Source organism: Eptesicus fuscus, chromosome 6 (genome assembly GCF_027574615.1).
Source record: "Eptesicus fuscus isolate TK198812 chromosome 6, DD_ASM_mEF_20220401, whole genome shotgun sequence".
Taxonomy (NCBI): Eukaryota; Metazoa; Chordata; class Mammalia; order Chiroptera; family Vespertilionidae; genus Eptesicus; species Eptesicus fuscus.
The window spans coordinates 76758488-76764487 of NC_072478.1; positions in this window are offsets into that span (position 1 = coordinate 76758488).

Below are 6000 nucleotides of genomic sequence, written 5' to 3' on the forward strand. Positions count from 1 at the left end.
AGATTAGGGAAAGATGATAGTAAATCCTATCAAAGAAACGTGGTTAATGGTAGCACATTACATTCTGTGGGCACTCAGAGGTCCTCCATGCACTTGGGGCAGAATTATGGTTAGAATGCTCCATAATCACTGGCCCAAAGATGCCTTTCCACATGATAGCACCCCTGTGGCACTCAGACACAGTGACTTCCTGGGCCACTCCTACTCCTGCAGACATCTCTAATACAGCTCTTTCCCACCCTCCACCCCCACCCCGAGTTTAAACATGGCTTGAGACTCCACACAGATCCGAATTAACACAGAATATTAAATCAATTTACACCCCCAATTTCTTTGAGCAAGGCCTAAAAACAAATTTCAGCAGCAATCAACATTTCTGAAGTCTCCCATGTATTTGCGTGGGATTCTTTTGGCTGCAAGCCTCATTGCTGGGAATACCTTCCCAGGATGGCAGCCAATCACACCCCCTTGGAGCTTGGCCACAGGAGGCAGTAAAGGTCACACAGCAGGTGCTCCAACCAGAAGAGGGGAAATGATATGGGCTCTGAGAGCTTGCTTCTCACAAACACTAACAGCTCAGGGAGGAACAGCAGAACTTCTTCAAGAAATTATTTGTTCCTTTAAACCATCTGAGCTGCCTCTGGGTCTGCAAAGAAGGATGGCTGGAAGCTGTTAAGAAAGACAACTTAAAAACTGGGCCACTTCAGCACAACAAGCTTAGACAGAGATGGATAAGTTGTCAGACAGCACAAAATTAATCCTGCATCTCTGAACCAAGCAAGATTCCCAGCAGTATGAGCAGTCACCTTCATTTTCCCCTCAATTGTTTTTATAAAAGAACAGACACATTTTTCTCTCCCCAACACACACATAGAGGTGAATGATGACATTGGATTTGCCATTAACTGAGCCAGATCCAGTGTTTGGTCAGTCCTTTTAAAACAGCAGTTTTTAGGACCCTCACATACATGACTGTAATCAAATGAGATTGATTATGCATCTGAATGGATCATCTTTATTATTTTGGAGTTATGTGGACTTGACCTAGTTCAGCACTTAGGTTGTATCTATTTGGTAGACTCAGAAAGACTATATGTGCTCCTTTAATTGAGTTTCCCTTAAGTCTTGGGGGTAAGAGGGATAAGAAGGAAATTATGGATACCACTCCAGTCCTCAAAGTCATTGCCACATAACTAAATAACATTTTATTCATATGACATCAGTAGAGGCAAATACATGGAAGATTCTAGCCTGGGGCATTGGTGAGAGCAGGCTAGAAGGGGTCAATGGGGGAAGAGGGGAGACATATATAATACTTTAAACAATAATTATTTTTAATGGAAGATTCTAATACACAGAAATAGTGAATAACATCAAACAGAAGGATATGGATAGTGAAAAGAACCAACAAGACATAGTTGACAATACAGTATATATTAACTATACAGTACATAATAATACAGTACAATGGCATGCAGGATAACAATATTGTCAACTAAAGCTTCAGGCTCAGAAGTGGGAAACTTAAGATGAATGCTGAGAGTGAAAAGGAAAAAAAAAGTTGAACTGTTGAGAAAGTCACCCAGTAGATATATGTATAGATAGGTTCACTGAGAATCTTAGTTGACACTGTACTGCTTATACCTAGAGCAATCATCCCCAGGAGACAGTCAGGGAGGGGTCAAATGGGCAAGTCTTGAAAGAATGATCATTCATACAGGCAAGAAATCTTTCCAAACACCAGTATTTCTAAGTAACTCTTCTGCAATGTTCAGAAAGGTTTACTCTGGGACACAAAAAGATAGCAACTAATTCCAATTCTCATATCTGAGTACTATAATTTCTACATTCCCCTGGGAGTTATTCCACCTTCATTTTATTTTATTACTATTTCAGTTTTATGCACGGCATAAAACCTAACTTTGAGCCACCAAATGCTGTGATGCTGATTTAATATTTTTTCTACCTTAGCTAACTCCTTTGGGAAAGTACTATTGAAATATATTCCTCTTTGGGTGAGTGAAAGGCTCTTTATACAACAAGGAAATTATCTGTTTGTTCATTTGTTTATTACAATATCAACTTTCAATGTACTAGTATTTTTCCATATTTATTGAAATATAATTGACATAAAATATTATGTAGGTTTAAGGTATAAAACATCTTGATTTGATACACTTATATGTTATAATTATCACAGTAAAGTTAGAGTTAACACCTCCATCACCGCCACATAATTACCTTTCTTTGTGTGGAGAGAACCTTTAAGATCTACTGTTTTAGAAACTTTCAAGTGTATAGTCTGGTAGTGTCAACTGTAGTGCTCATGCTGTGCAGTAGATCTCCAGAACTTAGGTGTCTTAGAGCTGGAAGCTTGTATCCTTTGAGCACCATGCCAAACCCTAGCCCTTGGCAACCAGCATTCTACTCTCTGTTCTTATGATTTTGCCTTTTACAAAATTCCACATACAAGTGAAATCATATAGTTTCTATCTTTCTATGTCTGACTTATTTCACTTAACATAATACTTTCAAGATCCATCCATGTTGATGCAAATGGCAGGATTTAATTTTTTTCTTATGGCTGAATAATATTCCATTGAATATATACATTTTCTACCATTGTGGTAGAAAGATACTTAGTATGATTTGATTCTTCTTAAATTTGCTAAGATTTGTTTTGTGATTTATCATATGATCTATCCTGGAAAGTGTTCAATGTGCACTCGAGAAAAATATTCTAAAAGTATTCTGCTGCTGTTGGATGGAATGTTCTGTATATATCACTTAGGTCCATTCTGTCTAGAGCATAGTATAAGTCCAATGTTTTCTTATTGATTTTCTGATTAGCTGATGTGTCTATCATTGAAAGTGGGGTATTGAAGTCCCTATACTGTTATTATATTATTGTCTATTTCACCCTTCAGAAATGTTAGTGTATGTTCAGTATATTTAGATTAGTGTATGTTTAGTATATATATATGCACCCAACCCAAATATGATGAATTGATCCCTTTGTCATTATATAATGACCTTTGTCTTTTGTTAATAGTTTTTGGCTTAAAGTCTATTTTGTTTTATATAAGTACGAGTGGCCCGGTGCATGAAATTCATGCATATTAAAAGGGAATTAATTAGAGGAAATATTTTAATATTGCTATTTGCCCTTTCTTTATAATAGAAATGTCAGAGATGAAAGAAAATTAGTAAAAATGTATATGAAAATATCCCTCCTGTCAGAGTCTGGGGCACACTGCAGGACCCAGAGTCAAGTCCCTGCCCTCCCGCGTGTGCCTCAAAATCACTCGTTACCCAGACTTGGCCGGCCCCACCCCATCAAGCCCTGCAGGGTGGGGGGGCGCAGCCTCAGGTCCCTGTGAAACCCCGCTGGGTGGGGGACACAGCCTCAGGTCCCCCAGCAAGACCCACTGGGTGGGGGGTGCGGCCTCAGGTCCCCTGGCCCTGGCCTGAGGGCGTGAGGGTGTGAGGGTGTGAGGGCATGATGACCATTTGCATATTAGCTCTTTATTATATAGGATAGCTACTTCTGGTCTCTTTTGGTTTCCACTTGTATGCAATATCTTTTCTATCCCTTAACTTTGAGTCTGTTGTGTGCCTTTAAACACATAGCTGAAGTGACTCTCTTGTAGGCAGCATATAATTGCGTCTTGATGCTTTATTTATTTATTTTTAAATCCCTCCATCTACTCTATGCCTTTTAATTGGAGAATTTAATTTATTTACATTGGTTGGACTTCCTATGCCATCTTATTGCTTCACGATTCTTTTGTAGTTCCCTTGCTCCCTTTCCCCTCTCTTCTGTTCTTTGTGAATTAATTATTTCGGTAGCAGTATGCTTTTCTGTAGTTATACTCTTCTCTTTATCTTTTGTGAATCTACAGCAAGTTTTGCCTTGTGGATACCATGCATCCAACCTGCCACTCTCCCAGCATTTTCCCATTCCTGTATCATGCAGGTGGCTGTTCAGTATTTTGGGTGGGGCAGCCTCCTGCACAGCTGGGGAGGCTGGATGCTCACTTACTTGATCTCACATTCCCAAGGGGGAAACCACAGGCTGAGAAAATCTCTCTTGGTCCTGAGATGTGCTACCTTTGGGGAGGTATGATGCAGAAAAAGCCAAACTGTTTCTCTTAGTCTCCCCAGTGTGTCCAAACTTGTGGTTTTTTGCTGCAGTGGTGTGCTGGAACTTCTTCACTGGACACCTGGACTTCCACAAAGTCTCTCCTGTCCATGGGTGCTTGCCTAAAGCAGCATTTTCTAGGGTCTCTAGACAATACCTAAGAGAGTATGGAGCTGACTCAGGCCTGTATGCCTATTAACCAATGCACAGGTGGCCGAGACTCCTCCTGGGCCCCTGGGCATATGGTGCTTGATCCCACAGATCTTACAATGGCACTTTTTTTCTGTGGGTGCATGCCAGATTATTGTTATTGAGGGAGGGACACAATGAGGGATGTCTTATTCAGTCATGTTACTGACATAACCTGTCAGTTCATTTAGAAAAACAGTCAAAGCAGTTGTTGGTTTCAAACAGTGAGAGCATCTGGATGAGGTATGGAATTTAAATGGATTGTTTGAAATTCATCAATGCAGTGGTTTTAATAAGGAGTGGGAGGATGTACAAAGGAGCCTGAATTTTATTTATCTCACTTTCTTGAAATGGAGATCCAAAACCAGAGTGACATGATAAATATATTTTTAAGCAGTAGATAAAAGCAAATACAATCCAAGAAAAAATATTCTGCTCAATTCTGATCAGAATACAATAGGAAAAATGCATTTATATATATATGGTTTCTCTTCTTAGCACACATAAATATTCATGGGAAAGTGTCCAGGGTGATGAAGTATTTTAGAAACTGCATTGTGTGAGGAATGGCGGAGAGTATTTAGCCTAATTTTCATTCTGGGAGGAAGGCTTCGGGAAAGTGGCTTTGAATGACTGAAAAACCACTTTGTGGAAGCAAATTCATTCTGTTGTTCTAGGATGGCAGAAGCCATAAAGAAGTAAGCACAATGATAGAATTTTCAAGTTATTAGAACTTCCCAGTGATTGAATCAGGGCTGGCAGAAGCAGAACAAGATGAGACACAATACAGCAAGAACCATCTGGGACAAAAAAGAAAAAATGTAAGTAGGTCAAAGAGTGAGGAGCTGAGTTCTTTTCCCTGATTCAAATGTTCTACATAAAAGGAATCAGAACCAATAGAGCTTTAACAATTTTTTAAAATAGATTTTATTTTTAAGAACAGCTTTATTTGTACCATAGAATTAAGGTAGCATAGAGAGTTCCTGTAAACCCCACACTCATTTTCACCTATTATTTTAATAGCTTATTTTAGTACATTTATCTTTTGTGAATCTACTGTAGGTTTTTGCTTTGTACCATCAGTCCTCTATGCCACTCTCCCAGCATTTTCCCATGCCACATTTGCTATAATTAATGAGATAATACTGATACAGTATTACTAAATAAAAGTCCATACATTATTTAAATTTTCTTAGTTTTACCTGATACCATTCCAGGATCCCATCCAGGATACCACATTGTATTTGTGCATCACATCTCCTTAGGATCCCATCAATTATTACTAAAGTTGCCATAAGTGTTTACTTGCAGGTCTATGGACATATGTTTTCAAATAAGTTAGGTAAAACAGTTTCTCATGTTTTCCTTGCTTTGGATGACCTTTCCAGTTTTGAGCAGTTCGGGTCACATATTTCCTAGCATGCCCTTCAAATGGGATTTGTCTTATATCTGTATCATAACAAGGGTAGGAGTTTGGAGGAGGAAAACCACAGAGATAAAGTGCTATTTTCATCCCATCACATCAAGGGCACCCATGATCAACATAGTTATCACTGTTGATGTTGACCTTGACCACCTGACCAGGGTAGTGTTTATCAGGTTTTCCACTGTGCAGTTACTCTCTCCCTTGCTGTACTACTTGGGAGGAAGTCATTCTGTGAAGCCCACAC